Genomic DNA, 12015 nt, shown 5'->3' on the forward strand with positions numbered 1-12015 from the left:
TTGAAGGGGTGATAAAACATGTTGATGAGGGCAGTGAAAATGGTGTTGTCTACATGTTCTTCAATGAAGCCTTTGACAGGATCCCAGGTGGGAGATAGATCCTAAAGGTTAGAGTACTGGGATCTAAACAAGTAGACAAATTGGATACAAAATTAGCTTGGTGAAAGAAGGTAGAGGGGATGGTGGAAAGGTATTTTTATGAATAGAAGTCTGTGACCAGTGGTCAATGCTGGGACCATTACAGTAGTCATATACGTTAACCATTTGAACATGAATTTAGAAGATAAAATTAGTAGGTTTGCGGGCAACATGAAAATTGGTGCTGTTGATAAGGATTGTCTGAAGTTACAAGATGACATCGACAATATTAGCAGCAATATAATTATTATAAGTGATACTGATTTGAAGGAATTATAGGAGTGTGACTTACACAATAAATAGTAGGGCTGTATGGTGCTGAGGATCAGAGGGACATCTGAGAGCAAGTCCAGAAGTCCCTGAAGTCAGCAACACTAGTAGAGAGGGACTCGTAGACAGTAGTGAAGAAGGTATATGAATACTGGTCTTTATTAGCCAGTGCATTGAATGTACAAGCAGGTACAATTTTACAAAATATTCATGAGTACTGTGTGAGTTCTGATCGGTTTACTCCAGGAATTGCACTGGAGAGGACACAGAAAAATTCGCCAGGATATTGCCTGGGACGCAGTGTTTTAGTTACGAGGAGAAACTGGTTGGGCTGGGTTTGTTTTCATTGGAGCTGAGGGGAGTCTCACAGTAATGTACAAAGTTATGAGGGGTAATAATAGGATGGGCAATAGGAAAGTTAGCCCCAGAACAAAGGTACCGATGACTAGAGGACAATAGTTTAGAGCAGGGAGAGATGATGTTGAGAAGGGATCTGAGGAAGAATTTTTCTTGCCCAGGGGTAAATAGAATCTGCGTGGAGGTGGAAGCAAATGATCTCACAAAATACAAACAATACCTAAACAGGAAATGAATTGCCAAAGCACAGGAAGCTAAAAGCATGAGCTGGTAAATGGATTCAGCATTGATGGGTAGGCGATGGATGGCGTGGACACATTGGAGTAAAGGGGTTGTTTCCATGCTGCAAGTGAAGGCTGGTGTTAGGATGATCAGACAAGCAGTGTGACCAAGATATGGACTGCTCCACAGCCGTCACGGTGAATATGGGTTGACAGATGGCCCAAATCCAACTCATTGGTGTTGGATATGATAGAAGCAGGTGTCTCTCCTGACGAGCCTTCCTACCTGGGACAATCCCTATCTAACAAAGAGCACAGAACATTACAGCACTGTAGGGGCCATTTGGCCCACATTGTCATGTAAATTTAACCTGCTCCATAATCAATCTATCCTGTCCCGCTTGCATATCCAATAACTTTCCATTCTTTTTTCATCAATGTGCCTATCTAAAAGTTTCTTCAATGTTTCTCAACCTGGCTCTTTCCCTTCTAAGCATCTACCTCTGCCTGAGGATGTCATCTCTGACCCACAAAGCTAGACCCTGGACTTCACAATCTGCATTGTTATGACCTTGTACCTTATAGTCTGTCTGCACTGCATTTCCTCTGTAGCTGTTAATTTTATTCTGCATTCTTTTATTGTTTTGCCTTATACTACCTCAGTGCACTGTCTATTGATCTGATCTGTATGAACAGTATGCAAGACAATTTTTTTCACTGTTTCTTGGTACATGAGAATAATTAACTAATTCCAACCATCTCTGAATCTTTTTACACGACTACCTCTTCGAATTCTTTGACATTAAATCTATTGCTTTTTCCACATTAGCTCTCCCGGAACTGGGTGATCAACTGTACCGTACCATTCCTGCTTGCACTGTACCTTTCACACACAAATATCTTCCATTCCTCCGCACTTAATGCTAGTTGGAAACCATTCCTTTCTTTGGCTATACAAGTACTAAACTATTGAAATGAATTTGTCTTGAGGACTTTAAAAACATGGATGAGTGATCTCCAAAAGAATCAGCTAACAGTGACTGTCTGCAATGATTCCCACTAGTTGGATTGACTCAATCTGATGTTAACTTCCAACATGGAACCAAAAGCAGATGGTACAGGTTATGGAAGCTGAGCATTAACCACTCTGCCTGCTAATCAAGTACTTGGACCTCCAGCTTTCAGTGGCATGATCCATTTTCAACAGAAAACATTGAGACGCACTGAGAATGGTGCAATAATACAACAGAAACAAGATGAATGAAGAGAAGCAAGCCACAGCCATTGAAGCCAGATGCTGTCCAAACTATCTGATCACTCCTAGCAGAAGGATTCTCTTGTGGATAATTCACTGCCATTGATCTAGAATTGCAAGGTTATTTACTGTGTGAGGCTTGTGGAGTGGTGGTGAATGTGCACCTTTCCTGAGGAGCAGAGGATACTGCAGCTCAGAACCTCTCTCCCCAAGACCTTTTAGCATGGCCAACATTCTCCAACAGCTCCCTACAGGCTGACCTTTGAAGGCTGTAACTTTACTGCTGAAGAATTTGTATCATCTCTAATGTCAAGCAAATGGAGGCCGGCAATTGGCTGATAAATTCCCGAGCAGTCATTGTACTTGTAAAGCAACAAGCCTTGACTTTTAGTTGGCATGCAGTAACACATACAAGGTGTCAATAAGACAGGGGAATTCGCAGTTCAGGTAAATGTTGGAACATGGAATGTGGTTACTAGGGGGTGGGAGAGGAATAGAAAAGGGAAGAAGCTAAAAAAAACAGAAAAGCTGCTCCATGCTGGTTTAGTAATCCCAACCTTCATATCAAACCTATTTAACCAGCTCTCTTTTAGATATTTCACCACCCTAGTAAATTCCCAATTACAACAATTATTGAAAGAAAATCTCCTCTGGACCTTGAACAGAACTGAAGTTTCTCACATTGAGCTACAATCTTGTTTAAATGGTTTGGGCAAAAATGTAGGTGGCCTGATTTGTAAGTTTGCAGATGTCACAAGTTTGATGGAGTTAAGGAGAGGTAACAGTTGTGAGCTGCTCCAAGCACACTCTTCGGTGTGTTGGTTGTTTACGCAAACAACACATTTCACTGTATGTTTCTATGTATATGTGGTAAATACACCTGAACCTGATCTGAATCTGAGGAAGGCTGTTAAAGTACTCGGCGGGATATAGATCTGTTGGAAATGTGGGCAGATGAAGTTTAGTCTGTACTAGTGTGAGGTGATATACTTCAGAAGGTTAAGTGTAAGGGATAATAAGCAGTAAATGACAAAATCCTTAGCAGCACTGTGGAATCTTGTATACAAGTCCATAGCTCCCTGAAAGTGCCAACATAAATAGATGGTGTGGTGAATAAGACATAAGGTGATGAGTATAAAAGTCCAGATGTCATGTTGCAACTGCATAAAACATTGGTAAGGCCACATTTGGAGCACAGTATGCAGCTTTAGAGAGGGTTTGGGAGAGATTTATCAGGATATTACCTAGATTAGAGAGTATTAGTTTAAAGAAGAGGTTCGACAAATTCTGACTGGAACATCAGAGGCTGAAGGATGACCTGAGAGCAATTTATAAAATTATGGGAAGAACAGGCCGGGTACATGGGTACTGTCTTTTTTTCTCGGTGGGAATGCCAAATACTAGAGAGCATAAGTTTAAGGTGAGAGGAGAACAAGTTTAAAGGAATTGTGCGAGGCAAGTTTTATTTTACATAGAGAGTAGTGGGTGCCTGGAATGCACTGCCTGGATGGTGGTGGAAGCAGATACAACAGCAAAGTTTAAGAGGCATTCAGACAGACATATGAACAGGCAGGGAATGGAGGGATATAGACCACATACAGACAGATGAGTAGTTTAAGTTGGCATCATGGTCACCACAGACATGGTGGGCTGAAGGGCCCAAACCTGTGCTGTACTGTTCTGTGTTTAAAGGTAAATTTCCCCCATATTTTCCTTGATAGAGCCCAGAAAAGGATGCTATAATCCATCTTGGGTCCAACTGACCAGTTAGAGAAGAGCTGGAACATCAGTGGGAAAGGAAAATCCATTTCATCCTTTGAGCCTGTATGGCCTGATCTTTAGCTTCAGCTGGAATTCACTGCCTGACTCTTTGAAACTCTATCTTAGCCTTCAAATCTAAATGATTTAATCTCCACAGATCTCTGGAGTGGGAATTGCCAAAGATTCACAACCTTCTAGGAGATTAATGTAGCATCAGTGTGAATGAGTGCGAGACAATCAGTGTGGACACAGTGGTTTGAGGGACCACTTCCTATGCTGTATTTCCCTGTGACTCCATTTTCACCTCTCAGGTCTCTAAACATCAAGGCTCATTCTGATGTGTCACAGAAAACAACACAAGCTTGTCCAATCTTTCCTTGAATCTAATAAATTCCAATCCAGGCAACATCCTGGTGAAGTTTTTCTGCACCCTCTTCAAAGCTACCATATCCTTTCTATATCGTGATGACCAGAACTACACACAGTACTCCAGATATGGCCTAACTGAAGTCTTATGGAATCATAACACATCTTACCAACATTTAAGCTAAATGTCCCAACTGATTGAGGCAAGTATGCCATACATCTTCTTTACCACCCTATCTACTTGTGTTGCCACTTTCAGGGAACAATGGATTTGCACCCAAGATCATCCTGGATATCAGTGCTTCTAATGGTTCTGCTTTTTACTATATACTGCCATTTCCAATAAGTTCCCAAACTTGAATAGAAGTTGATGCCCAATTACTCTCCAAAGTTGCATCTAACTTTTCTTCAATTCTCAACTTCAGACTTCAATCTCACATCTTCTACTTTCATAGCTTTCAGCTCATCTAAATCTGCAGCCGCTTCTTTAACTTGCCCCTGCACTTTAACTCAACCACTACACCCACTCACCTAAAGGGAAATCTTTCTATGGTAACGGCAGTCTTTAAAAACTATTAATCATACTCATAAGACTGCTAAAAATATCAAAATGACACAGTGAGAACCTCAACCTGAATAAACCACCTCAGTGCAGTTATAGTGAAAGACCCCCACTAAATATAAACAGGGCATTTCAACAGTCACACCAAGTAATTGGTACTAAAGGTAAACAGGAACCTCTTACAGTTGACCTAAAAACAACCAGCCCTTCAACATGGACAATTGCTCAACTGTATCGTTCAATGAACTACAGCAGAATTATCTTCGTCCTTTCTATTTTTCTGAGCACATTAGGAATCTGAGAATTTAAACTAACTTCCTCCCAGTCAAATCAATTTCACATCTTAGTCCACAAATCCATATGCAGCAGAATTAGGCCAGTTAGGTCATCATGTCTGCTCCACCATTCAATCACAGCAGATTTTTTCATCCCCTTTCTTTCACTTTCTCCTTGTAACTCTTAACCTTCTTATCAATAAAGCAATCAATTTCTGCCTTAAATACAGTACACCCATTGACCTGGCCTCCACGGTTCTCTGTAACAATCAATTCTGCACGTTCACTACCCTCTAGTTGAAGGAATTCCTCATCTCAGTTTTACAAGGATGTCCCTTTATTGTGTCCTCAGACCCTAGACTGTCCATATCCACACGATGCAGTACCCAATGAATTTCAATAAGATTCACCCCACCTCCCCATCCTCTGAACTTTAGCAAGTCCAGGCCCAGAGATATCAAATATTTCTTATGTGATAAGCCTCGCTTCCCTGGAATCATTCATGTTAACCTTCTCTGGTCTTTCTCCAATGCCCAGCACATCATTCCTTAGATATGGGGCCCAAAACTGCTCCCAATACAGTCTGACCAATGCCTTATAAAGCTTCAGCATGGCATCCTTGCTTTTATATTCTAGTCCTCTCGAAATGAATATTAACGTTGCACTTGCCTTCCTTCCTACAGACTCAATCTGCAAGCTAACCTTTAAGGGTGTCCTGAATTAGAACTACCAAGTCTCTTTGCAGCTCAAATTTGTGAATTCTGTACCCAGTTAGAAAATAGCCAACACCTTTATTCATCCTCTCCATGCTTTCCTCCACTGACCTACACTTGCCTAATCTGTATCCTATCTTAAATCAGCTGTAGGAGCAACTTTTCTTCTGGACGTCACCATATGACACATGTTGGGGAGGGGGTGGGTCACCCCAAAAACAGGGCAATTTGGACACGATTTACAGAGGGGAGAAGAGAGAGACTAGTATATGAGGGATATGCTCAGGAGGTAGCCTCGACTTGAAACGCCTGCTTGCAATTCGAAGCTCAGCATTCCACACAGCACGTGTGGCACTCAGAGGTAGCTCTGCTCCGGATGGCAGGGCCAAACAGTTCTACTGAATGGGCTGAGCTCTTCAGAGCTAAATTAAAGCTCCCTGCTTTGTTTCCTGGGGATAGGAGCTGAAACAGGAGCAATTAATTAAATTATTCCAATCCAAGACCTCAGGGAGAAGCTGCAGCAAGAACACTCGCATGAGATGCCAGAGGACAAATGAGCTGAAGAGTTGATTGGTGGGACCCAGTGAAGTAATCCAATCTCTCCTGTGTGCTGTGCCTGCACTGGGAGCTCGGGCCTCTACTGAGGGCCTCCTGTTGTATTGAGTCTGCACACGGGCTCATTTCTCTGTACGGCTTCGATGGCAATGGCGGTGATGGTGAAGGCAATGATGGCGATGGTGTTGTCCACGTTCAATCTCGACACGATGTGTAGCTGCTATAGAACAGCGGCTTGCATGGGCGATCAGCTCGCACTCTCTCGCTCTGCCACCAACACAATGGGAACACTGCTTCCAGCAGACACCTCCAACCGCGAACAAAAGGACACAAACACATTGCAAAGCATTGAGTGCAGGCTGAGATATCAAAATATGCAGGGACTCTATCCCACCACAGCTGGGTGAGATATGAGTACTTGGTTCTCTCTGAGTTCAGAAACATTTACAAATGTGAAGAGATACACAGACAGACAAGAAGATTTCAAGCTTTCACTTCCCTTCCTGCACAGCGAGAGAAATGCTGAAAATCAGTTGCCAAATGGTCACTCAGAAATACAAACAGGTCAGCGATGGAACAGCTGCAACAAGCTGGCAAATTCAACACACTCTCACATGAATAAAAATCAAAAATCAAAACTTGCATTCTCCACAAATTAAATCAGAATACAAATAAATCAAACAGAAAGGAGATGGGGAGGACAGTCTGAGGCTATCCATTTCCTGCAGGAGAACATCTCCTGGTCATTTAATCCACTGTTGCCTGCAGGTAGTTCCCTTAACTAGTTTAATACCACAGGGTGCAGGTCCAAGAACTGGAAAGGTTTAACAGCTAATGCAGCCCTCAAGTTCCATTCGCAGTACAACATCCATAAAAGCAGCAGAAAACACAACACCTACCCTACCAATACACCCAGAGCATTTTGCCACCAAAATACCTATAAAACACACACTACCAACACATTCATTAAATACATGTACTACATATGAGACATACACTACAGAAATGCCCAGACATGCTATCAACATAAACATGCATACATTTTGTAAACGTCCAATAAGAACACAGATTTGCAACATTTACATGACTACACATGCTATCAGCGTGCTCCCTCTATTTCACACACACACACACAAATTATAAACATAAAAGACAACAAAGACTGAATAGCACACATTGAGGGGGGGAACAGAGGGTCATGGAATACGTGAGCAAGTCTTTGCAAGTTTCAGGGCTTGTTGAGAGAGTGGTTGGGAAAGCGGGGGGGTGGACACTGAGATTCATAAATAAAGGCACAGAGTAAAAGGCAGAAAGCAGAAAATGCTGGTTAGTACACAGTGGGGGAATTGCGTCTGATTCTGGTGAGTACAATGTAGGAAGGGTCCAAAAGTCTGAGAGGAAAGCTTTACTGTATTGGATCAAGGCTAAAGGATTTCAGCTCCATGATTAGAGTGGAAAAGGAGGGCTACTCTATCTGAAATAAATGAGCTTGAGAGGAGTTTTGAGAGATGCATGCAAGATTAGAGTGGGCTTAGGTTGGGTAAACTGAGGAAAATTGTTAGGATGCAGTAGCATAATGGCCAAGTTACAGCAAGAGACCGGAGGCACAAGACCAAACCTCAATACCAATTTAAGTTATTTAAATTTGAGCTATGATATAAAACTGGAACTAAAAATAACTCCAGTAATAGTACCCATGACACTGACCTATTTTTACATAGAAACATAGAAACATAGAAAATAGGTGCAGGAGTAGGCCATTCGGCCCTTCGAGCCTGCACCGCCATTTATTATGATCATGGCTGATCATCCAACTCAGAACACTGCCCCAGCCTTCCCTCCATACCCCCTGACCCCCGTAGCCACAAGGGCCATATCTAACTCCCTCTTAAATATAGCCAATGAACTGGCCTCAACTGTTTCCTGTGGCAGAGAATTCCACAGATTCACCACTCTCTGTGTGAAGAAGTTTTTCCTCATCTCCGTCCTAAAAGGCTTCCCCTTTATCCTCAAACTGTGACCCCTCGTTCTGGACTTCCCCAACATCGGGAACAATCTTCCTGCATCTAGCCTGTCCAATCCCTTTAGGATCTTATACGTTTCAATCAGATCCCCCCTCAATCTTCTAAATTCCAACGAGTACAAGCCCAGTTCATCCAGCCTTTCTTCATATGAAAGTCCTGCCATCCCAGGAATCAATCTGGTGAACCTTCTCTGTACTCCCTCTATGGCAAGGATATCTTTCCTCAGATTAGGGGACCAAAATTAAAAAGCACATCTGGCTTGGTAATGTCTGCTGTCCTGATCCATTATGGGCCATGTGTAAATTCCAGACTCATCAATATGCTTGACTTATCTGCTTCCACGGTTTAGGAATAATTGGGGAAGAGAAATAAATGTCTACACTGCCAGTTATGCCCGTACCTCACAAAAATAAAATAATTAATAAATATTAGACAAGATGGCAAAGAAGGCCTATGGCAAGCTTGCCTTCATAGGTGAAGGCATCGAGTATAAGTTGGGATCTTACATTGCAACTTTACAAAACTCTAGTTAGGCTACACTCAGAGTACAGTGTACAGTTCTGGTTGAAGTACTATATAGGAATGATATGATTAAGCTAGAAGGGTGCTGAAAAGTTTCACAGACTGTTGCCAGGACTGGAGGGCTTGAGTTATGAGGAGAGACTATTTACCCAGAAGCGAAGAAGGTGACAGTATAGAGGTTCAGAAAATGACGAGGAGCACAGATAACACAGATAGACTTCGTCCCAGGATAGGGGAGTCTAAATTAGAGAGAGGTTTAAAGTGAGAGGGAGAAGATTAAAAACAGACCTAAGAGGCCAGTTTTCCCACACACTGTGTGCTGGGTATATTGAAAAAGCTATCAGAGAAAGAGTCGGAGGTGGATACAATTCAAGATTTCAGATTGTTTAGTGTCATTTCCCGTACGCAAGTATAAAGAAGAACAAAATAATTGTTACTCTGGATCTGCAGCACAAAAATAACAAAAAAAAACACATTAAAAAAAACTATAAACATATAAGACAACTTATATATACCGGTTGATGGTACGTCCATAAAGTGACTCTAGACTGTACATAACGTGACTAACAGGAAATAATAAAGTAGAGGTGGAGGTGCCTTACTGCTTGAGGAAATCTCCAGATGCTGGAATTTCAAGCAACACACATAAAAATTGCTGGTGAACGCAGCAGGCCAGGCAGCATCTATAGGAAGAGGTACAGTCGACGTTTCGGACCGAGACCCTTTATCTCGTTCACCAGCAATTTGTATGTGTGTTGCTTGAGGAAAGTAACTGTTTTTGAGTTTGGTGGTCCTGGTGAAAATGCCACACAGCCTCCTCCCTGAGGGGAGTGGGACAGACAATCCATGAGCAGGGTGTGTGGGATTCTTCATGATGTTACTTACTGGCCCTTTTCCAGCACCTTTCTATATATATTTCCATGATGGCATGGAGGCTGGTACCGGTGATGCCTTGGGCAGTTTTGACTACCCTTCCCGTCCACCGCAGTGCAGTTCTCATACCAAGCAGTGAAACAACTTGTTAGCATGCTCTCTACTGAGCATTTGTAGAATGCCATGACTATGGATTTTCAAAGTCCAGCTCCCTTGACCTTCCTCAGAAAGTTGAGCTTTCCTGACTGTGTAGGATGTGTTCTGGGACCATGAAAAGATATGTGTGACCTGCACACCTGGGAATTTGAAACTGCTTGCAGTTTCCATTGCTGTGCAGCCAGTGTAAAGGGGGTTGTGAATGGTGTGAGTTCTCCTGAAATCGATAACCATCTCCTTTGTCTTGTTGACATAAAGGAAGAGATTATTTGCCTGGCACCAGGCCTTGTGCTCTTCCATCTCCCATATGTCGGCCATCTCAACTTTGTTGGTGGTGAGCCCCACCACTGTCATATCATTGGCGAGCTTGATGATATGATTGCTCAGGTGTTTGACCATGCAGGCACGTGTGAGCAGAGTGCTCGGCAACGGGCTCAGCACACAGCCCCGAGAGGCACCCGTGTTCAGGATGATGGGGAGAGAGGAGCAGTTGTGCATCCTGACTATCTGAGGTCTGTTCATTAGTACATCCAACATCCAGTTGCTCAGTGGTGACTAAGGAGGAGGAGTTTACTACTAAGGTTTGTGGGACAACAGTGCCAAAAGCCAAAGTGAAATCCGGAAACTGCATTATATCCGTGTTTTCTAGGCTAGTCAAGGCCAGGTGCATGACAGCTGCTAAGGCATCTGTCACAGGATATTGTTAAGTGTCCAATGTGGCAGGAATGGAATTTTTGATAGGTGCCATTACTAGCTGTTCAAAGCACTTCATGATGATTAGTGCCAGTATCACTAGGCAGCAGTTATTTAGTTCTGAAGGTATAGAGTTCTTTGGTACAGGGATTTGGTGGCTGATTGGAAATGTGGGGACAGCAGCCTGGATGAGTGAAGTGCTGCAATGCTAAAAATGCTAAAAAGACATTTGGGCAGTTACACGGATAGGAACAGCTTACAGGGATGTGGGACAAACAGAGGCAAAAGGTACAGTCTCAGAGAGACATCTTTGTTGGCGTGGACCAGTTGGGCTTATTACCCTGCAGTAATCGCTGTGTCTCTAACAATTGGTGGATGTTTCAATGATCAGAGACCCAGCCTCATAGTGATGAGCAAAGTGCACAGGGGAATTGTGGAGCCAGCTATTTTACACAGAGAGTAATACAGGCATCCCTGTGTTACAGGGTATGGGGGACATTCTCAGTTAATCAGCCCTTTGTTCATTTACTTTGTTTTACAAACATGTTATAAGTATACCTCTTATACACGGCACTCTGTACAACACAGCCTCAAGAGAAATAACAATGACATACACAATATACACTCATTAGTATTAGACACCACACAATATAAATCACTTTCTAACAAACAGATCTGTATACACAATTCACAGAGGCATGCAACACTCAGTGTTCATGCTACATCCAAGCAGGGAACAGCACAAGGCACATTACTAAGGGATCTGTAGCTCAATAGCACATGTAGGATTGATAGACAGACATTAAGAGAGGCAGAGCAGGAGAAGCCATTGAGCAAACAGCTCCTGTTACTGAGATGGCAGTGGTACAGTGGTACATTATTCTCTTCTGCATGTTCAATACAATAGACCTAAAGCTCTCCACAAACCACACACCTGCACCTTGTGGTATAAACAGCCTAAATCTGATAACCATAATGAACTCCCTGAAACCTTCAAATCACAGTCAGACTCAATATCAAGCACCAAGCTTCTATCAGCCACATGGAGACCATCTGAAATCTCTGTAAATGTGGCAGCGATGTATGATGGGGCATTGGTGCAGACACCAGACAGCCACCACCAGATTCATGCTTCAAAATGTGGCCTCTGCAGCCTTCACTATCTTCCTGAAACCCAGCTGCCTTTCTACAGAACGTGTGGGGATGGGTCTGCTCCTGACACCAGAATGGACTTAGCTGACCCCTGCCTTCAGGATGAGGAATGTTCAGAGCGA

General features: G+C 42.8%; 1 protein-coding gene across 4 annotated transcripts in view; it reads right to left on the minus strand.

Annotated features, from left to right (window-relative positions):
* Positions 1 to 12015, minus strand: part of LOC140197060 (arf-GAP with GTPase, ANK repeat and PH domain-containing protein 3-like) — a 542744-nt gene that overhangs the window by 174784 nt on the left and 355945 nt on the right. The window lies entirely within an intron of this gene.

Source organism: Mobula birostris, chromosome 1, assembly GCF_030028105.1.
Source record: "Mobula birostris isolate sMobBir1 chromosome 1, sMobBir1.hap1, whole genome shotgun sequence".
NCBI classification, from domain to species: Eukaryota; Metazoa; Chordata; class Chondrichthyes; order Myliobatiformes; family Myliobatidae; genus Mobula; species Mobula birostris.